The sequence below is a fragment of the Oryctolagus cuniculus genome, chromosome 2, assembly GCF_051225735.1.
Source record: "Oryctolagus cuniculus isolate XC-2025 breed Fujian yellow rabbit chromosome 2, ASM5122573v1, whole genome shotgun sequence".
Classification (NCBI taxonomy): Eukaryota; Metazoa; Chordata; class Mammalia; order Lagomorpha; family Leporidae; genus Oryctolagus; species Oryctolagus cuniculus.
In genome coordinates this window covers 128,905,440-128,929,611 of record NC_142868.1, presented here as the reverse complement: position 1 = coordinate 128,929,611, position 24,172 = coordinate 128,905,440, and positions in this window count along the sequence as shown.

The window sequence follows — 24,172 nt, the reverse complement described above, 5'->3', positions numbered from 1 at the left end:
TTTTGCAAAAGGAATGTTGGCAACCTGTCCAAAAAGGACACTGGGACTAGTGATGTAGTTAAGGGAATCAGGAATGGTCACTTGGAATTTGTTGATTTCAACAGTCAGTTCACACAGTGTTACAAAGCTTTCCAATGTTGCACAGGCATTCAGAGTTACTGATCAGATGCTTACATTGCTTCAAGGCAAAATAACTCTCAAAGCAGAATAATTTTAGGGTTAAGAAGTTTAATGTTCTTACCTAGAGTAATAATTGACTCCTAATTGAACATTTAGAGAGTATATGTCAACTGAAAAAGGTAGAAAACTAACTTTCAAGGAGTAGGTGCTCATACAAAGAGAGGTCATAGCATTGTCAATATTTTGTCCCTTAGGAAAATTACAAATAATACTAATTTTTTCTGTGTTAACACATTCCCTGTCTGCTCTCTGGTTAAACTGAAATCCACATTCCCATTTCTTTGGTACTGGATATATGACAAGGCACCAGAAACTACTTCACTTCCATGACATCTGAACCAAATAATAATTCCTTAGTTTCCTACCTCACACATGGTCTATGAATTCAGCACTGTTATATGAAGACAAGTTCATCACATCCATCTCAATTCTAGTTTAGCTCATTTCACCAAGCTTCAAGAATTCTTGATCAAGTCATCACTACTCTGGTTTGTTTGGGTTCTTAACCATTCCATTTACATTCACTGTTGTAGCTGGGCAATGATATCACTATGCTGCTAAATGCCTCCCCACTTATGTGTTATCCTCCTAATACCTAGACCTAGACTGTACTTTTTACTACCTCCATGTACTCCTTCCTCTTCTTCCTCATTGCTCACTGAACTGCTGTGTCTCACCTACATGATCATAAGAGATTTCTATTCTATTCTATTCTATTCTATTCTATTCTATTATATCATATCATATCATATTATATTATATTATATTATATTATATATTATACATTATATTCAACATTGGGCAGAAAGAAATCATCACACAAATAGGTAATCTCCTGAGTTCACCTAAATGGTGGAGGAACAAGGGAAGATGAAATGGAGAAATCAAGAACAAGTATTTTTATGAGGTTCATACAAAATGCCACTATCGGAGCAATGTTTGCAAAGAGTAGAGACCACACAGACTGAGGGATGTGAGAAAGGAACTTAGGGAGGACTAGGGAGGACTACGGAGTGGTTTATCCCAACACAGATGTGTATTATGCAAAGCTAGAGTAAGTAACTACTGAGTTACCCATATTGTTGAAAATTCTCTTGAAGAGGATTTGAGAGAGAGAGAAGAAAAAGGCAGAAGAAACCCGACTCTTGGCAGCTAATTTCCCAAATCTGTTCTCATTATTTTATAAGTACTACTAAAGTCAAACTGTAATAGCACATAGAACGAAGATTTGGATATTTGTACACCACAAATACTTGAAGAAGTTCTTACTTTATAACTTGTACAAGCAGTCCCAAAAATTTCTGAATGTGTGCATTTGTCAAGCAAAACCACAAAAATATACCCATTTACTAGTAGTCACATGATTTTATGCATAACAAAAACTGATTATCTCAAATATGACTGTTTTCTGAACATGAATTATGTTGGGGACACACTTAGAACAAATAGGTCCATGATGGAGAGTGACTGTAATTATTACCTGAGGCACAATTGGTTTTAGATTTCTTTGGAATAAGTGGAGAGAATCTTCTTGTCGCTCCCCCTCTTCGTGGAGGAACGACACAGGACCCTGCGCTGTTCTTTTGTCTGCTCGGCCCTCCCCGGGTTTGCTGCTGGTTCTTCCCGGGTTGGCTACTATCCCTTCCACCTCCGTGGAAGGGCAGTTCCCCCTGGCCACATTCCCCACTTCCGCAGGGGAGCGGCACACCGCCGGCCGGCTCTTCTCGGGGGCTGCACAGGTGTTATTCGGATAGATGTTCCCCTTAGATGTTCCCTGGTGCATGCCGTCTTTCTCCTCCTTTATAGTCCTCCTCCGCCAATCCCAACTCGGCTGCTCACACGCCGAGTATGCTGCTCTCCTCCAATCAGTAGCAAGTCCTACAGTTTATTGGTTGAACTGGAGGCAGCTGTGTGGAAGCTGTTTACTTCTCTCCCAGCGCCATATTGTGGGAGAGCAGATGCATAGAATAAGTCTTAATTCCAGTAACTCAGTCCAGTCCGGGCTGCTCCCCACACTTCTTATTTATGGTATTATATTAGAAAAACTAAGTTTATATAACAGAATAAACCAATAAGTGTTTTGAGGATGGGATAAAGCTATTTTGTACTTCATTATGCAATAGGTATCAGAGTAAGTCCTTCACTGATCAGTAAATATTCCTCATTTTTCTCCCAAACTCCTGACTGTCTTTATTGAACCCACACTCACACTACGGACTTAACTTAAATGTAGGACTTCTGTAATGTCAAAACACAAAAAAAAAGGGGCTCACAAACTGTAGATGGAATGCCAAATCTAAGACATAATATATTTATAAAAAATCTTTATTGAGACATAGCCTTAAACCTTTACTTATGTATTTATTGATGTGGTTACTTTTGTGCTACAAAGGCAGAGATGAATAATTGCAACAAAAACCATATGTCCTACAAAGTCTAAAATATTTACTACCCACTCCTCATGAAAAATTTGCTAATCTAATCATTGTTTTGATCCGATCATTCTGCTATGTAAATATCATCGATAATATGTCATTCATTAAATTCTAGGCTCTATGATGCACATAGGAATGCCATAGGATGTCAAGAGAAGGGCAATGCAGTTTTCCTTGGATAATCATAGATCAGTTTAGGGGCTGGCATTGTGGCACAGTGAGTTAAGCTGCTGCTTGCAATGCTAGACTCTGGTTCCAGTCAAGGCTATTCTGCTTCTACTCTAGCTTTCTGCTAATGCCATCTGGGAAGGCAGAGGAAGATGGCCCAAAGACATGGGCTCCAGCCAGATGGAGATCCTGGCTCCTGGCTTTTGCCTGGCTCAGCCAAAGCTATTAAAGACATTGGAGGAGAGAACCAGCAAAAGGAAGATCTTTTTCTCCCTTCTCTGTCACTTTTCATTTCAAATAAATAAGTAAATAAATCTTTAAAAATCATTGGGAAGATAAGGGTTTTTTCAATAAAGATTTGTTTGAAAGCTAAGAGAGAGAGAGGGTAACAGAGAGAAGATACCTTCCATTAGCTGGTTCACTCACCAAAATGATTGTAATGAAACCAGAAGCCTGAGACTCCATCCCTATCTCCTGCATAGGAGCAGGGGCCCAAAATATTGAGCTGTCTACCACTGCTTTCCCTGGCATGTTAGCAGGGAACTGGATTGGAAATGGAATATCCAGTGCTTGAACCATGTGCTCATATGGGATTCTGTCATCACAGATGGCCACTTAATCTGCTGCACCATAACACTAGCCCTGTCTTTTAGTTGTTTTTTTTTTTCCTTTTTTTAAATATTAGCTCCCACAGACAAGGGAGAACATACAGTATTTGTCTTTGTGTGTTCAGCTTATTTCACAGTTGCATATATTTTGATGGAAATGATTGAATTTCATTATTTTTATAGCTTAATATATCATTGTATGTATATGTATTATATATATATGCCATATTTTCTTAATCCATTCATTTTATAATAGACACCTTGGTTGATTTAAAATTTTGGCTATTGTGCAGCTCTAAACATGGTGGTGCAGGTACTTGTGTAAAATTTTTTTTAAATTGTTTTAAAAGATTTATTTATTTGAAAGATAGAGTTACAGAGAGAAGAGGAGATGGAGAGAGCAAGATGTTTCTTCTGCTGGTTCACTCCCCAAAAGGCTGCAACAACTGGGGCTGGACCAGGCTGAAGCCAGGAGCTTCTTCCAGGTCTCCCACATGGGTACAGGGACCCAAGGACTTGGGCCATCCTCTTCTTTCTTCCCAGGCACATTAACATGGAGCTGGATCAGAAGTTAAGTAACCAGGACTTGAACCAGCACTCACTGGATGCCAGTGCTGCAGCCTGTGGCTGCACCACAGTGCCGGGCCCTGCAGGTATCTCTTTGATACAATATGTTCATGTCTTTCAGTGTATACCTACTAATGGGACTGCTGGATCATATAGCAAGTCTATTTCTATTTGAAGAAATACCCACACTATTTTCCACAGTGCATGCACTGATTTACATTCCCACAGAGTATAATTATTCCCCTTTCTCATCCTCACCAGCATGTTACTCTGTCTTTTGTGTTTTAGCCATTCATGGATGAGGTATTATATCATTGCGGTTTTGATTTATATTTCCCTGATTAGAGATGTTGAGCATTTTTTCATGTATTTGTCCAACATTTGTATTTCTTCTTTTGAGAACTGTCTATTGAGGTGCTTTGCCCATTGCTTAACTGGATTTCTCGTTTTTGAGATTTTTAAGTTGCTGATATGTTCTGGATAGTAATCCTTTGTCAGATAGGTGGCCTGAACTATTATTCACATTATGTTGGATTTCTCTTCACTCTTCACTCTACTCTGCTTTGCTACATAGAAGCTTATGAATTTGATAGAATACCATTTGTTTAGTTTTGCTTTTGTTGCCTGTGTTTTGAAGGTCCTGTCCAAGAAAACATCTCCTGCTACTAATGGCTTCAAGTGTTTACCACCTACATTTTCTTCCAGCAGCTTCATAGTCCCAGGTCTTAAGTTTAGGAATTTGAGCCATCTTGAGTTGATTTTTGTATATGGTGAGAGGTATGGATCTAATCTACATATATACATTCAGTTTTGCCAGCACCATTTATTAAAGAGATTATCCTTACTCCACCATATGTTCTGAGCACTTTTGTCAAAAATCCTTTGGCTGTATGTACATACACTACTGTCTGGGCTCTCTGTTCTGCTCCATTGATCTATGTGTTGGCTTTTATGCCAGTACCATGCTGTTTTCCATTCCTCTAATTTTTTAGAATGCTTTGAAGTCAGGTAGTATGCCTACAGTTTGATTTTTCTTGCTTAGAATCACCTGGCCTATTTGGGGTCTCTTGCGATTCCATATGAATTTTAGGATTTTTTTCTAATTCTGTAAAAAATGTCATTGGTATTTTGATAGAGATTACATTGAATTTGTAGATTGCTTTAGGCAGTACAGACATTTTAGTAATTGATTCTTCCAATTCACTAGGAAGGAATATCTCCAGTTTTGTGTGTCTGTGATGATTTCTTTGATCAATGTTTGATAATTTTCATTGTAGGAATCTTTCATTTTATATTTGGTTTATCTTAATGATTTCTATCTCCTTAGTAATATTTTCATTCATGTTACCCACTGATTTCCTCATTTCTGTAGTCAGTATTTTCTTGCATCACAATGAGTTTCCTTACAATTATTATTTTGAATTCTCTATCTGGCATTTTATATTTCCTTCTGTTCAGGATGGGATTCTGTAGGAATACTGTGTTCTTTTGGAGGTGTCATGCTACCTTGCTTCTGCATGTCTCCTGTGTTCCTACACTGATGTCTGCACATCCACTACAATCATCCCTTTTTCTTTATGGAGTTGATTTTACTGGTTTTATGGTTTAAATAGAATGCAGGGTATTGCTTGTTTGTTGCTTTGGCTTTGGTTCTAGGTGAGCCCAGAAGTGTAGTCTCTGAGGGATTTCTTTCATCTTCATCAATGTCAATTGTGTCTGTAACTGACATAATGGTCTGCCTGCTGCGGTTCAGAGGGATAGGAGTGTGGCTTTGAGATGAATACAGGTTACTTAGGGTGTGTATCTTCAGTCCACATAGAGTTTAGTGTCTGTCTCCCTCTGGATTATAATTGCCAGGATCTTGTTTTTGATGCTGAGAGAGACAAAAGTGGCTGTTCCTTTGTCCCCCTGGCAAGCCTGAGTGATGCTGGGGCTTGTGGCATAAATTCTGGCTCTAGGACCGTGTGATGTGGATGGGCATTTCCTCAGATCCTGCTAGGAGAGTCTAACTGGCACTGCGGATCCTTTGAAACCTATGTACACACTATGTTTTCTCCTTGCTTACCTTCATATGATAAAAATTTAACTTATAAATCAGACAGTAAGAGATAAACAAAAATAATAAAAAAGTATAACAATATATTTTAATAAAATTGCCAGCATCACTATCCTTGTTCTCTGTGGCCATTATTAATCAAAGTAAGGATTGCTAAACACAAGCACTGTGATGCCTTAAAAGTCAATATGATAGCTGAGATGGTTACTAAGTGACTAACAAGTAGGTATTCAGTGTAGATATTCTGGACAAAAGTACAGTTGGTGTTCTTGGTGGCATACAACAGACTATACAAGATTTAATCATGCTGCTCAGGACGGTATACAATTTAAAATCTGTGAATTATGTCTGAATTTTCTGTCTCAATGGCCCACGGCATACTGAAAGTAACTCAAAGGAAAATGAAAACACAGATAAAGGGAGACTATTATTTATATATTAAATATCTTGTTTATATATCCATCTATGTATAAACACCTGGGCTGCTTCAAATCCAAAACTGTATTCATTTTATATTCAGAACTACACTTGCTAGTTTGTATGGTAAAAGCATTTTTAATATTAAAGAACTGCAATACTTTTTTTTTCTTATAGTGGCTACAACACCAGAAATACACAAGGGTTTCTGGTTTCTGTACATTTTAATGAACATACTTATTCATGGAGTCTCTTTTTCCTTCTCTCTCCCTAATTGATCCTCAGTTCCAGACTCTTTTGAATACCTAAATCTGAGGAAGCTCGTCTTCCTCATAAAATGGCATACTATTTACATATAACCTTCAAATACCCTTCCACATACTTTAAATCATCTCACATTGCTTATAATACCTAATACATTGTAAATGATATATAAATAGCTATTATGCCATATAGTCTAGAAAACAATGACAAGAAAACAACTCTGTACATGTTCAATAGAGATGGTACAAATGCAATTTTATCCTCAAATATTTTAAATTCATGGTTGGTTGAATCTGCAGACATGGAACCCATGGATACAAAGAACTGACTATGTATTTTGCCATTTTCATAAATGTGAAGCAGTATATCATTCTGGTTTTGATTTGCATTTCTCTAATAATTATTGGGATTGATATCTCTTCATGGCTATTTTGTGTATGTTTTTAGAAAAAAATATTTAAATCCTTTACCCGTTTTTATTGGTTTGATTTTCTTCAGTTGTTGAGTTGTAGAAGTTATTTATAAATTCTGTATACCAATCTTTTGTAAATACACCATTTACCATTTTCAAATATTTTCTCCCCTTCTGTGGGTTGTCTTTACATCTCTTAGAATTGTTTGTATACCTTGATGAAGTCCAACATATTGGAAAAAAATTTAATCAATTTGTTCAACAGCTTGTATGTTGGTGTCATATGCAAGATACCATTGCCAAATATCATATCAGAAGTTTTATCTTATGGTTTCTTCTATGATTTTATAGTTTATCCCTTATATTTATGTATTTAATTTTGAGTAATTTTTGCATATGCTATAGGAATTCAGCTGACTTTGTTCTTTTTGCATGTGTATATTCAACTTTTTCAACAACAATTACTGAAAAGACTATCCTTTTCCTATCATATATTCTTGGCAACCTTATTGAAAATAATTTAAAATATATGATAGTATTTATTTCTCGGATCTCTATTTTCTTCCATTGGTGTATATGTCTGTCTTTATGTCAGCACTACACTATTTTGATTACCATTAACTCCTTTGATATCAAGAGGCAGGAAATTTCCAACTTTTTCATAACCCTTTTAGCTGGTCAATGTGCTTTGAGATTCCAAATGAATTTTAAAGTGACTTTTTTCTGTTTTTCAAAGGTTATTAGGATTTTAATAGGATTGCATTGAAAATGCATATAGCATATAGTTTTCACATCATAACCATACAGTTTTTCAATCAATGAATATATCTTTTGAAATATCTGTGTCTTTATTCAGAAATATTTTATGGTTTTTCACTATACAAATCATTTCCATCTGTAATCTAGTTTATTTCTTAGTATTTTGATGCTTAAAATGTGTATTTTCCTAATTTTTCTTAGTTTCAGATTGTTCCAGGCTAAAATACAGAAATATAGTTGATTTAGTTAATTTTTATCATGTAAATTTAAGTTCATTTATTAGTTTATTAATTATAATAATTTTTCTGTGAGATTTTTGGAGCTTTTTACAGAAAAGATCACATTATCTACAAACAGAGATTACTTTATTTCTCCTTTTGTAATTTGTGTATCTTTTATTTATTTTTCATGCCTAATTTTTCTTGTTAGGATTTAGCGAGCATCCTTATCTTGTTCCTTAGAAATGGGAAAACTTTCAGTCGGTCACAATTTTGTATGAAATAAGCTATTGATTTTTTTCTGTATGGTTTTTATGTTCAGTTGATTCCTTTTATTCCTAATCTGTTGAGTGTCTTTATCACAAAAGGATACCAAAGAAATTTTGAAATGTTTTCTCTGCATTCAGATAATCATGTAGATCATCTCTTTTGTTAATGTTATGTATTTTAAATTAATTATTTTTGTCTTTGGCACAATCTTTGCATTTCAAGCTGAAATGACACTTGAGCATGGTGCATATATTTCTTTTACAATGCTATAGAACTTAGCTTTGTTGAGGATTTTTACTTTAAGTATTCATAAGAGATATTGGTGTGATATCTGGATTTGGTATCAGAATAGTGATGGTCTTATAGAATGAGTTAAAAGAGCCTGCATTTATCTTCATTTTTTCTGAAAGAGTTTAAGAAGTGCTGGAATTTTACTTAAATGTTTGGTATATTTCACTAGTGAATCTATTTGGTCTCGGGCTTTTCTCTGTTGGAAGGATTTTCATTACTGTTTCTGTTACCTTACTAGTCATCAGCCTGTATTCAGATTTTCTCGGTCATTATGATTCATTCTCAGTTGATTGTACATTTCTAGGAATTAATCCATTTCATTTTATAATATATGCAACAATTAACCAAAATTCAGCAAATATGTAAATATAAGATCTAAAACAATAAAATTCTTAGAAAAAATTCATGTCATGATATTTGGTGATTATAACTTGGAAATGACAGTAAAGTTCTCAGTAGATTTTATGTTTCTAGAAATTTATCTATTTCATCTGATTACCCAATCTGTTGGTATAAAATTGTTCATAGTATTCTCTTATAATCCATTTTATTTCTATAAACTTCCTTCTTCTTTCACCTCTGATTGCAATTGTTTAAATATTTTTGTAATCAATCTAGATAGAAAGTTGGTCAATGTTGTTGGTATTTTCATAGAAATATCTTAGTTTTGTTATTTTTGCTATTATTTTTCTATTCTCTGTTTCTTATCCTCATTATTTTCCAAATAGTATATTTTATTATATGACATATACCAATAAATTAGTTTGTAAAATAAAAAAAAATAATTGACATTATAATTCAGTAACTAGCTAGCTCAGTTATAAAATACTGTCTGTGAGAGTGAGGACGTGATTGAGTGAATGAGCAAGCAAATAAGTGGCTTGCATTTAAAAAAAAAAGCAAGGTTTCCTCCCATTTTTTACTCAATTGAAAAGTATTTTAAAGTGGTCATTGTTTCATTAGTTGACATAGCAGATATTGTTTTATATTAAGCAGCTACTAAGTGGAAGGATTTTTATTAATTAATTGATTTTAATTAATTAATTTTAATTAATATTCTATACACTTCACAAACAGTACCGTATCTAATTCTCTTTGAATCCAATGTCATTATGTTCACTTTGCACACGGGAAGGGAAATGAGATCTGAGTTGATATGTGAGCTCAAATATCTAATCTATGAGGCAAGAATCAAATTTGTCCTGATTCCAATACTTTTCCATTCTACCTTTTCTAATTTTGACGGTTCAGGGAATAAAATACCCAACTATGTGACAAAGTCTCAGAAACAAGTACAGAAAGAGGATACAGATGACCTTTGATGATACAGATTTATGAAAAGATATTCAGAAATATATTATTTAACACTCAAATGTGACCTTATCAACAGAAAAGTCATATTGATTCCACTATCCAACACTGGTTGGGAAATGGAAAACTTTTCAATGTCATTCAGCACAACCAGTTGAGCCCAAATGGTCTACTTCTTTGTTTACCTAAAAAGCATGATTCTTTAGAGAGAAGTTTTTACTGGTGATAGTGACAGCTGTCATTCCACAGTGGAGCCCCTTTTAGGAGGAGCTAACATCAAATCATCCCATAAGTGATTCAATTCTTTTCTGCCAGTCCACATATTGTTGCCTATTCAATCTAAGTCCCTCTGGCCTTGATATCTCGGTATTCATCTTATTCATAAAACATGCTACATGAACTATAGTAACTGGATTTGGGGAAAAATTATACTTGTATAATTTCTCAATGAATCACATAACCCCATCAGTCAAGGTGACTCTGACCAATATAACAGGTTTCTAGTTCAACAGTTACAGAGTTTGGAAGTAGTGATTACTGTTCTCTAGTCATTTATAACCAGAAATTATTGGAGGTGCTGGCACTGTGACATAGCAGGTAGAGCCACCACTTGTAGTGCCAGCATCCCGTATGGGCTCCGGTTCAAGTCTCAGCTGCTCCTCTTCTGATCCAGCTCTCTGCTATGGCCTGGGAAAGCAGTAGAAGATGGACCAAGTCCTTGGGCCCCTGCACCCATGTGGGAGACCTGGAAGAAGCTCCTGGCTCCTAGCTTTGGATCAGTGCAATTCCAGCCATTGTAGCCAATTGGGGAGTGAACCATCGGATAGAAGACCTCTCTCTCTACCTCTTCTCTCTCTGTGTAATTTTGGCTTTCAACTAAATAAATAAATTTTTTTTAAAAAAGAAAATTATTGGAAATAAAAGTAAAGTTCCAAGGAGGCATTTGTCCAATTTGTTATGTCCTTTGAGTTACTTAAGCATTTAATTTATTGGCCAATCAAGATACTAGTGAACACCTATCAACAAATTGGAAGAAAAAGTTTTTATACCTAAAGAGATAACTGTATTTTATATTTTTAATTTGTTCTGTTTCTTTATTGGAAAAGCAGAGAAAGAGAGAGAGAGAGAGAGGGAGAGAGAGAGAGAGAGAGAATATCTTCTACCCCTGGTTCACTCCCCAAAAGCCAGAACTGGGCCAGGCTAAAGTCAGAATCTGGGAACTGAATCTGAGTCTCCCACATGGGTAGCAAGGACCCAAGCACATAAGCCATTACCTGATGCCTCCCAGGGTGCACGTTATCTGGAGGCTGATCAGAATAAGAGCTGAAACTACAACCCTGCAACTTAGACATGGGAAGAAAGCATCCCAAGGGATGTCGTGTCACTGCAACAAATGTTCACCCTGATAACTGTTTCTTAAAATCAGAAAGTGTTAATGCCTGATAAGGGGCACCAAACATAAACAGTACATTGGTTTGGAGTATTAAACCCTTTGTAACAGTCAGAGGAAGATTTGTGGGAAGATTTGAATATAAAAATGAGGCTGAAGAAAGCATTCCATGGCACCCTTTGCAAAAGCAGTGGATGAAACAACCTCTGTCTACAGATCTCTAATCTTTCTTAGGCATTCTTCCTTGCTTAGTATTGAACAATTTCTCAAAACTTACTTTTAATGTACATAAAAGAAACAAGCACAGTGCCTAGAACACATTAGCCCATCAAAAATTAATGGTATTTCCTTTTACATGTTCTAAGTTGTTCTTCACTTAATGCCAAGGTATCTATCATAAATGTATGGTAGGGCGGTGGTGAGGGATTAATGGGCAGAAAGGAAACTGGAGTTCTAGTCTTGACTTTAACATATAACACCTTTGTGGTCTTGGGTAAATAATTTTGTTTTGCCTCAGTAGCTCTCATAATGAGGAGCTTGGCCTTGAACTCGAGGGTTTCACTGTTTTTTGTTGCCAGAAAGCATCAGCTGGGGAATCTTTTGCTATCTCAGGCAATGAAGAAATATGAAGCCTTGTGTCCCCCATCACCTCAAGAATATGTTGGAAGACTACATCTTTCTGTAGAACACGCACTTGATACTGGCACCACTCTGACACAGGCATTAGACAACTGGTCTTTGGAAGAGCTTTTCAAAACCTACCCTGTAAAATGAAATGGCACCAAGGCATTACCAGAAGGTGCTTGTGCGCATGTAGGACCAGTTCACCCTAAAAGACAAGGACTCAAAGAGTATGTGCTTCACTAACCCTTTGCAGCTGTGTTGGAAAGAACATGGTTGAAGAATTTCCACCTTTCACTGAGCCAAGAAATGTTTTTTGTTACTTCTTTCCAGCCCAAGTGCGTCCTTTTAAAAAACTCTCCCCCAACAGCTGGGGACACACTGCCATCTGCTGGTTCCTTAACAGCAGCAACTTTTTTCAAGGCCAAAGAAACAGCGACTCCCAGGTAACATTGATATATCAGAAAATATTTATAGTTACTTATCTAATAATTCTAAGTGTCTGATCAAATCTAACAAGTCTAACGGAGTACAAGTATTCTTCTGTGGATATCTGAGGTCATGCAACTGAGATATATTTTGACTGAAATTAGTAGCCAAAGAACTTAAGGTTCCTGCAACAATTTCTGTAACTCATTATGTATGAACTTCTATGTGTACCAATAGGAGTATCTTTAATGCATTGTTACATGAATTTGTTGAAAGAGCTTCATACTTGGAATTTACTATTTACTATTTACATGTATACCACATGGCAATAATAAAACTGCATTCTTACTCAACACTTCTGTCATTTGATCTTGTCAGTAATTTAGATTTTTCCTTCATCATTTCACACTATTGAGCTCTGTAATTACTCTTCTACTATTGGAATGGTACAAAGGTTAAAAGTTAATATGAGTATAAATGGAACAAGTTCTGTAATTTTATCAGGAAAGTGGCTTGAGGCTGAGTTCAAGAGCATTTTATTTGAAATGATTTTTGTACTTCTCTACCATTGACAGTCCTTTTCTCTAATTGTTTGTAAACTCACATTCCACTTCTTTGGTAGGTATTATCTGTATGTGTCTACAATGAAATGTAATATTTAATAACAAAGTGCCTATCTTAACCTTTTTAGTTAAGATGAAATTTAGTCCACATTACACATAATATTTACATTATTTTATAGGCAAATCATTGAGTTTCACATTGTTCCAAATGTCCATTTTGAAACTAGACTTTGCCTTTGCCATTGCATAATCAAAGTGTTAATTAAAAATTAAATTAAATTGTTATATTTGGCTCTTTTTCTTCTTCCTCAATCCTTAGAGCACAAGATAAAAATATCTTGGCAATTCTAGCCCACAGGATTTTTGAAAATATTGCTATCTGGTCTCAGATCATCCTGCTTCTTAAGCCTCGTGGAGGAAGAAGCAAAACTGACCATCCCCAACTTACTTCCTCTCTTTGTGTACCTTCCCTCCTAAGATGCAGTATTCTCTAAAGTAACTGAAATATTTTGTTCAGCTTTGATTCATACATCGCAATACCTTCCTAAGCAACCCAACAAGATGAGGACATTCTCAGTTGATAGCCAAACTGCTCTGGGGACTCATTTTGTATACACTGCCATTTACTTGTATTTATCTCTTATTAAAGTGTCCCAGCTTCTTACTTACTATTCTAGGCTGCATGCTAGACCCTGGAGGGCAGGACCCTGGGAGGGACAAAACCCTGAACTTGCAGAGCTAAACAGAGTCTGCAAACATCTTCTGACACTTACTGTCTCTGCTGTTGTGTTCACTGAAGTCCACTGAACCTTCCTTTCTCCATTTGTAAAATGGTAAAACAATTACCTTACACCATTATTAAAGGCACAAAGATTACATCCTATCCACAGATTACTTCTCATGTGTCAAGCACTGTGCTAAATACTTACATGAATTAGTTTCTCTGATGCTGACAATGACCTCTTTATTATCATCCTACCCTTAATTTGTAGACCAATTGACACAGAATGCAAGTTGAGAAACTTCCCCCAGGGTAGGGCTTTTCAGCAAGGCAGATCTAACTGGTGGAGTTCCTTCTGTTACAGGGACTCCTCAGCACAAAGAATGACCTACAACTAGGACTTGAGAAATGAATCATAAGCATTAAGTTAGCCAAGCACACAGACCAAGATTCTGACTTTACCCTCACTCTTGATACTGTGTTGTGTACACAGAAAACTTTAGAAATTATGTGTTACTCACATGTTTTTACAGATAATCAATAATACACAAAATATTTGCATTGAATCCAACAGTTTCTTCTGCTTGTCATCATAAAATACCACAGACTAGGTAGCAAAATAAATGTATTATCTCATTATACTGTAGGTTCAAAAGTCTGAAATCAAGGTGCTGACAAAGCCATGCCCCCTCTGTAACTTAATGATTTATAGATAATCTTTGGGTTTTTCCTTGGTATGTAGATACTTCATTTCAATTCCCCATCTTCACATGATTTGTCTGTCTCCACAGCCATATGTTGTCCATTTTAAAAGGGCTGCAGTCATAGTGGATTGGGGTAGCGCTCAACTCCCGTTAACTCTCACCTCGACTGGTTACAACTGTGATAACACTATTTGCAATAAGGTGACATTCTTAGTTACTGTAAATGAAGACTTTGATATATCTTTTTTTAACTTTTTTTTTTTAATTTGACAGGTAGAGTTATAGACAGAGAGACAAAGAGAAAGGTCTTCCTTCCGTTGGTTCATTCCCCAAATGGCCGCTAAGGCTGGCACTGCGCCGATCCAAAGACGGGAGCCAGGTGCTTCCTCCTGGTCTCCCACGTGGGTGCAGGGCCCAAGCACTTGAGCCACAGCAGAGAGCTGGACTGGAAGAGGAGCAACCCCGACTGGAACCCAGTGCTCATATGGGATGTCGGCACCCCAGGCGGAGGATTAACCAAGTGAGCCACAGCGCCGGCCCCCTTGATCTATCTTTTCAAGAGCACATAGTTAAACTCATAACAAGACACATATATCCTTACCTATACTTGGATGATCTGAAAAAAGAAACCGTAACGGAGACCAGAAAATCAGATAGCCCTGGGTTCAAGTTAAGTTTCTACCTATGGGAGAGAAAATTGGTTATGGCTCAGCTCCCTTCTCTGTTAAATGAGGGTATTTGACAACTTCTACCACAAAGAGCTGATGTGCTCTTTAAATAAGAAATTTGGAATACTGAAACTTTGTCTGGCACATGTGAGTTCTCAGTCCCACTAAGTGTAAGGAATGTATTTGCCTGGTGTCTCCACCAGGAAGCATCTTTACTGATATGGATCTTATCCCTTGGCAGACTGACACCCAAAGCCTTCAGTTAGGCAGTCGTATTCTTAGCCGTTTCTCCAGCCTCCATGACACCTGCCTACTTTTAACACAGAGAAATAGTAATAACTCTGATTTCTAAGTTAGAAGTTTCACTAGCTTAGCTTTATCCTTGAAGATTCAAGAATAATTCAAGATTATAGAACAACCCAGACTACCTCAACTTTGCCTCTCATCATTGTCAAATTTGGCTTCTGAGCACCTGCCCTGTGACCTAGGAATTGGCTGCAGCATGAAGCTATCAGTGAGGAAAGTGAAAAACAGTGGCTTCAGATGTGCCTACTGCAGAAGCCAGCCGATGAACATTAATCTACCTCTTTAATCACAATTCTGCATCCCAGAATCTTCAGCTGACAGAAATGATAATCACCTGGTTCATTGATTCTAGGATTAATCACTGAAGTTAATCTTGGCATGTATTGATTCCGTTTCCACTGGCTGTAACTAAAGTGTTCAAATTACTTATTCCAACTCTGACAGGAATGGGTTCCCAAAACAAAGGAAGTCAGAGATGAGCTATTACACCTGACAGCTCTGCACAGCACCTAGTGACAGTGCTGACTACCCATCTTTCAGCAAGTGGAGTCCCTAACAGGAAAGGATCAAGCACCTGTTCTTGCTATTATACAGTGGTGTTTTATAAAGTTGGTCCATCAATGTCAAGAAGAAATGGAAGTAGTTTTATCTCAAAGAATCTGAACTCAAAATCTGGCTGCAAAAGACAAGCAAATCATGTAAGCTGCAGAGTAAGACATGCCCACTGCACCAAAATGACTTCTACCAGAAAACACCAGCATCTGTTATCTTCCATTCCTCCCCAGCTCACTAACAGCGCTAATCATGAGCAAGAAGAAACTTCATGGCAGGCACACAATTTACAAAATGATGACAGTGGATAGATCCCTTTCTTAAGCTGTCACATGGATTTCAGTCTGAGAGATACAAGGGGCTATTTTTTATTGAGTACGCCTTTGCAGAGCATTCTGAAAGAAACACAAGAGACTTCTATCTTGGTGTTACGCCTGACTACTGTTCCCAGTGACCCTTTCCCCAAAGCGCAAGGGAAGCCTGGAAAAGATAGAGTATTTGTAACATGAATGGTTTCATAAAAGGTAGAGAAAATCTCAAAATACAGTGATAGTAAATAAGAGCCAGAATGTTAAGAATGATGGATGTGGGAGTGGCAATGTAACAATACAGAATTGAACTAAAATACTAGGCAAAAAGAACATGTAACAAAGAAGAAAGAATAATTCTAAGAGTCTTATATTGATTGCATGGCAGATTAAGTTGTTGCTTAACTCAAGGTTTCTCAACCTCAGCAATTTTGTCATTTGAGATAAGATAATTCTGTGTTTAGGAGGTTGTCCAGTGCATTGTTCTCTATTTACTAAATTTTAACATGGAAAACCTTTCCAGACATTACAAGTATACCCTGGAGGCAAAATTGCCTCCAATTGATTAAGAAAAATTAACTTTACTCTTTTTTAAGTTAAACATATATGGTAAAATTTCAGGGGTAATTCTAAGCTAGTTGAGAGAAAATAATCTAATTCTAAGCTAATAATCTAAATTCTAAGCTGGTTGAGAGAAAATAATCAAATAAGAAATAAACAACAAAACAATGAGCCCAACATTAGGTTAAATGCACATAGAAATGAAACAAATATACACAGGCTCTTTGTATCAGTAGGTCCCATGTCCCAGACACAAACCACTGCAATATGCCAAAAACATGTGCCTATGCTGAACAGGTACTGTTTCCCTTGCCATTGTTCCCTAAACAATACTGTGCAGCAGTAATTTGCATAGTATTCACATTGTATTCAATACTATAGGTAATGTAGAGATGATTCAAAATATATGGAAGGATGTGTGTAGGTTATATACAAACATTATCCCACATTTTATATTAAAAATATAAATATATTTTATATTGAAAAATCCTTGGTTTTGGATATCCACAGTGAGTCCTCAAACCAACTCCCTGAAATGTTGGTGAATGTGATCCAAAAAGTACAAATCCAAAAATATCCATTATAAAGTTCTACTTCTGAGCTGGTGCCGTGGCTTAATAGGCTAATCATCCACCTGCGGCACCGGCACACTGGGTTCTAGTCCCGGTTGGGGTGCCAGATTCTGTCTCGGTTGCTCCTCTTCCAATCCAGCTCTCTGCTATGGCCCAGGAGTGCAGTGGAGGATGGCCCAAGTGCTTGGGCCCTGCACCAGCATGGGAGACCAGGAGAAGCTCCTGGCCCCTGGCTTTGGATCAGCGCGGTATGCCTGTCACACCGGCCGCAGCGGCAATTGGGGGATGAACCAACAGAAAAGGAAGACCTTTCTCTCTGTCTCTCTCTCACTGTCCAATTTGACTTAAGAGGTCCTCTAACTTACAAAACTCCTGGCACAATATTTCAACAAAGACAGTCCATGAAAATAATCTGTGCTCTAAATCATTAAGCAAGACCACATCTCTAATGAACAGGACAAGAATGAAAAGTCTGTCATGCCACTTTCAAGACAGCTTATTAAGTATTAACTTATTAAATCACTATTTTAAGAAGGAAAGAAAAACATACATCCAAAGGCATGGAAACATAACCAAGAAATCAGACACTAGGTTCATTTTGCTTGCTTTTAATAAATTTTAGGTTATTGTTATTTCTATTTTTTAGTATTTACATATTATCACCATTATTAAATTTCTTTACCTTTTATTTATTTGAATATAGAATGAGACACAGAGAGAGATTTTTCCATCTGCTGGTTCACTCCCCAAATGCTCGCAACAGCTGGGAGTGAACCAAGTTGAAGCCAGGAGCCTATAAATCTACTAGGGTTTCCTAGGTGGGAAGCAGGGACCTAATTACTTTAACTATCACTTTCCCCCTCCTAGGGTGTGCATCAGCAATCTGGTGGGCTGGATACAGAACTGGGACTCAAACGAAGGCACTCCAACATGGGATTCAGGCATCCTAAGCAGTGTCAACTGCTACACCAAATGCCTACCCCAGGTCTTTGGTACTTTCATAATTCTGTTAAGTTATTGTTTCCCTTTTCTCATACCTTTGTTTTTCAGTTTTAAGAATAATTCAAACATTCAGGTCAGTAATGCATACTGCTTTCCTATGAGGAAGCCACCACTGTTCAAAATGCTGTTGGCTCAAAGACAAATGACGGGTAGCTTCCCTATAGGAACTAATGGATTAGAACAGCACATAGACACCATACCAAAACAAAGCATACTGTGTTCTAACACAAATGGTATTCTAACTTCCCTGAAGGAGTTACAGAGAGAGAGAAGAGGTAGGGATCCTGACAAGCTTCATAGTTTATGCAATTATTTTTCCACAGATTGGGCCATCAGCCAACAAGAAGCACTAGAAAAAAAAATATGACACGAATTACATGTCATTTTCCATTTGAACAAGAACAGCCTGTATTTTCCATACTAGACATATTCTGATTATGCAAAATAATTAGAGGACAAGAAAAAGGAGATGCAACATCATAAATATTTGCCTGGGTGCCAAGGTTTCCTGTTATCAATAGCCTCCAATCATTTGAACAAAATTTTTATGCTCCAACCCAAACTCTGCTATATTTTCAGCTTCTAGGTCTTGGTTTTAGCTTCTGGCCCCCTGAGGTCAGAGGATATGTGGTTCTCTTATGTTCATCCAATTTACTAATAACACTGAATTCCATGCCACCGCTGAAAATAAAGGGCCCTATTTAGAGATGGATCCCAGTTCTTTAATGTGTCTGTTCAAGAAGCTGCTCAATCATCATCAATCATAATCCAGTTTTCAGGGGTTCACTGATGGATTCATTAGAAAGATTTTAAAAATTTTTATGTATTGGAAAGGCTGTAGGAAAGAGACAGAAATTGACTCACCAAATGCCCACAACAGCCAAAACTGAGCCAGGCTGAAGCCAGGAGCCCAGAACTCAATCCAGGACTCCCATGTGGGTAGCAGCGATCAAGTACTTAAGCCATCACCTGCTACCTCCCAGGGTATCTATTAGTAGAAAGATAGAATTGGAAGTAGAGCCAGTACTCCAATTAAATCATTCCAATATGGAATGCAGGCATCTCAAGTTGTATGTCTTAAATATTGCACCAATACACATACCCCTGTAAGATTTTCTAATAATTCAATTTTATATAAACTTATATTATCCTGCTCTACCTAAGGTTCTCTGTGTAAGACATCCTAAATTATTTTCAAACTTCTGAAAGCTATAATAAGATATTCATTATAAATCACAACTTTATACAAATACACATACACACACGTGCATACACACACAGAAAACACAATGTTATAGAACACTGCTGTTATTATCCTGATATTTGTTGTTTTAGTCAAGGTTTTAAATTCTGATTTCAAACCACCAATCTGATTCCTCAACTAAGTTTTGACAACACAGTTCTAAAGACTATACACAATTATATGAATGTAAAAATCTCTTCCATGATTTTAATTTCTAATTTCAACATGGTTATTTATAATTTTAATACCCTCTATCATCAACAAGAGGGTACACAGAATTCCTCAAACAATAACTAATTGTTTTATCAAATGAAGGGATAATTTTGTAATACTTGTCCTCCCTGTAGTAGAATACTTGGATATAACCTATGCATGGAATAGGATTTTGTTCATTCTATCAATGTGCTCAAAATGTTTGACAATTTTCAGTTATTTGTTACTCCCAGTTGCTCACAATATTAATTCACTATTGCTGGCTATTTAATTATTTCAACACTGCTAGTTCTCTGTCTGCTTTTCCTCAATGCCCACATATCATTAGTGACATGAACATGGAATCCAGAGGGTGATTTTCATTTTCATAATCATTGTCTATAGTTGTAAAACACTGCTGTTATAAATTTACTTTACAAATATTTCAGAAATTCCCTAATTCACATGGCAGCTGCACTTTTCTTTTTAATTTCATCTAATTGGATGTATACACAGTCAATAAATCTAATGAAGTACACAAAATATTCATTAGAATCCCAAGTAGTGCGCCAAACTTTGGTTTTCAGTCATATGGTCCACAATCTCTATATTCTAACCTTCAGGGAAGTTCTAATATTCAACCCCAAAGAATTTTCCAATTTCTAAATTAAATCTAGAAAATAATCAAATGCTTTCAACATTTTTCTTACCTCTTAGGTCTGAAGAGTGAGAAACAGTCAAGCTGCCATGCAGCTGATTGGCTAAGCAATGGTTCAAAGTGCTGGTATAACCTCTAGGAGCCTAACAAATCTCAAGACCCTGGCCCTTAGTGGAGACTGGGGAGTAGGAAACTTCTGGGATCAGGTCTAGATGGGCCTCCAGCTCCACCTGCCCATCTTTCAGTCATCTTTGTAGGGTTTGTTCTTTCATTTTCAATAACATCTTCGCCAAAATTTATGGTTTCCTCCCAGTCCCAACTTCCTTCTTGCAATAATTCTCAACAATCTAGTCTTAGCTTTTACCATCACTACTTCTAACAGTTGACATATATTGAAGAATTTCCATGGTGCTACAGTATGAATGTTTGTATCCCTCCAAAATTCATTTTGTTGAAATTATTATCACCAATGTGATGGTATTTGAACATTGGGCTTTTGGGAAATAATTAGGCCAAGAAGGCAGGGTCCTTATGATGAGATCAATGTCTATGTTTTTTATAAGATTTATTTATTTATTTGAAAGCCAGGGTTAGAGAGAATAAGAGACAGGGTAGGGGTAGGGTGGGAGGGAGAGATCTTCTACCCATTGATTCACTCTCCAGATAGTCACAACAGCCAAGGTTGAGCTGGGAGCTTCATCCAGGTCTCATGTGGTGGCAGGGGCCCAAGCACCTGGGCTATCTTTCACTGCTTTTCAAAGGCCATCAGCAGGGAGCTGCATCAGAAATGGAGCAGTCAAGACACAAACCAGTGTCCATAATGGGATGCCAATGCTGCAGGCAGTGACTTCACCCACTGCTCCAGCTCTGATCAATGTCCTTACTGAAAGATACATGAGACATGGGCTGGCAATGTGATACCGGGGGAGTAAGCTGCCACCTGTAACACTGTTATCTCACAGGGGCACTAGTGGAGACTTCCCAGCCTCCAGAACTGTAAAAAAAAATACCATTTAAGCCATATAATCTATAATATCTTATCACAGCAGCCCAAACTGACAAAGACATAGACTCAATTTTAATTATATCTGTGTATTAATTCATTTAACCCACCTAACAACCTCAAGAGGTAGCAATCATTAGAATACTCCTAAGGAACTGATTCATCCTAAGATAAAGCTAACAACTCAACTGTTTCGTGGAATAACAGAGTTAGTAACTAGAAAATGTGGCCCCCAAAGTAGACTCTTTCACAATTTTATTACAATAAAAGCTCAGTGGCAAGAGCTTGCTCAACCCCATTTTTCTTGGTCCATGTATCTAAACTATACCAATGATTACATTTCACCTCTGCCAAGCTAAGGTTACCTTTCAACTGGGCTCTAGGATTGGCTGCTCTGTCATTTGTTGCTTTTCCCTAAGCCCTTGGAACTCTTCCTATCCCTTCACAATAAAATCTATGTTAATTCATACCTTTTTCCTAAACTTAGAGACACAACTTTTTTTTTTCTATTATAACTGAGTTCCTTAAAAAAGGTGGTCTATTCAATAATTCTCAGTTATTATATTTATTTGCCTCAAATTTACTCAGAAAATTACTGAAAATAGTTTTGAATGGGCCCTAATGTGCTCTTTCTACTGTACATGGTGTCCATTGTATTGCTCCAATTTCTCATTACGGTCAGCACTATCTGGCATCATTGTGTGCTAACTCCTGGAGGCAGCACCTTTCTATTACCCGCTGGTTGTTCCCTTCTGTCTCGCAGGGAGCTCTTTATTGAGAGATTTGCCCTTACCCCTTTTATTCTACTCTTTCCTTCATGGTATTAGTGGGCTGAAAGCTCTAACCTCAGCCTCTTCACTTCTTGACTTGGTTACTGTTTCACAGTCTCAGATATCAACCCTAGGTGTCTAAGTCCAAAATACCCAATAATCACAATAAAATAATAAGTCATTGTGTCCATTTCACTTCAACAGGTTTCCTTTTTGGTGCTCGGTTAATTGTCACTGATCAGGGAGAACATATGATAATGATAGGATTAAGAGTCAAAGGGATCACATAAACAAGACTAGTGTCTGCTAATACTAATTAATAGAATTAAAAAGGGAGAGAACAATCCAACATGGGAAGTGGGATACACAGTAGACTCATAGAAAGGCAGATGTCCTAAACAGCACTCTGGCCTCAGAATCATCCCTTAAGGCATTCAGATCTGGCTGAAGAGCCTATGAGAGTATTTTAGGCATGGAAAGCCAAAACACTCTGGCAAAAAAAAAAAAAAAAAAAAAAAAAAAAAAAAAAAAAACAACAACTAACTAGCTGAAAGATCTCTGCGAGTGAGATCCCAGTGGAAAGAACAGGCCATCAAAGAAGGAGGTACCTTTCTCTGAAGGGAGGAGAGAGCTTCCACTTTTACTATGACCTTGTCTAAATAAGATTGGAGTCGGCAAACTCAAAAGGCTTCCATAGCCTTGGCAACTCACGACAAGAGCCTTGGGTAATTATTGATGCCATAAACAAGAGTGTCAACTATTAAGTAAACAACAAGAGTCACTATGTACTTACTCCCCATGTAGGATCTCTGTCCTTAATGTGTTGTACAATGTGAATTAATGCTATAACTAGTACTCAAATAGTACTTTACATTTTTTGTTTCGGTGTGGGTGCAAACCATTGAAATCTTTACTTAATACATACTAAATTGATCTTCTGTATATAAAGTTTTTTTTTTTTTTTTGACAGGCAGAGTGGATAGTGAGAGAGACAGAGAGAAAGGTCTTCCTTTTGCCATTGGTTCACCCTCCAATGGTCGCCACAGCTGGCACATTGCAGTCGGTGCACTGCGCTGATCTGAAGGCAGGAGCCAGGTGCTGCTCCTGGTCTCCCATGGGGTGCAGGACCCAAGCACTTGGGCCATCCTCCACTGCACTCTTGGGCCACAGCAGAGAGCTGGCCTGGAAGAGGGGCAACCGGGAAAGAATCCGGCGCCCCGATTGGGACTAGAACCCAGTGTGCCGGCACCGCTAGGTGGAGGATTAGCCTATTGAGCCACGGCGCCGGCCCTGTATATAAAGTTAATTGAAAATGAATCTTGATGTGAATGGAACGGGAGAGAGAGTAGGAGATGGGAGGGTTGTGGGTGGCAGGGAAGTTATGGGGGAGGGGAGAAGCCACTGGAATCCAAAAGCTGTACTTTGGAAATTTATATTTATCAAATAAAAATTTAAAAAATAAAAGAAAAGAATAAGTCATACATGATTATTCATCTGAGTTCCTACTCAGATGTCATCAAATACCTCAGAAATAAATTCATCTCAATGCTTTTCAGGCAATACGTTTCAAAGCTAAAAGCAACTCTCTACCCCCATCATAGCTCTTTCTTTTAAATTGTCCATCTCAACAATGGGGCCACTATCAATCACAATCTACAATAGCACCACAATCTCAGGCTCCTCCTCCTTGTTCTCTGCCCCCCTTTTCTAGATAGTCTTCAAGTGACAGCCTCCCTCTAATCAAGAAACCAGCAAGTAACATTGTTAGAACTAGACACTGGGTCTCCAACTCCTACCTTTAAATACCTTTACACAATACTCCACCATAGAAGTTGTATTCTACCATGTTCTAACAACTGTCCTGACCTTACATGTTGTATTTCATTGAATCCTCCCAACTATTATTAACCTCATCTTGTAAAACAAAAAGCCCACAATGAGAGAAAGTGAATA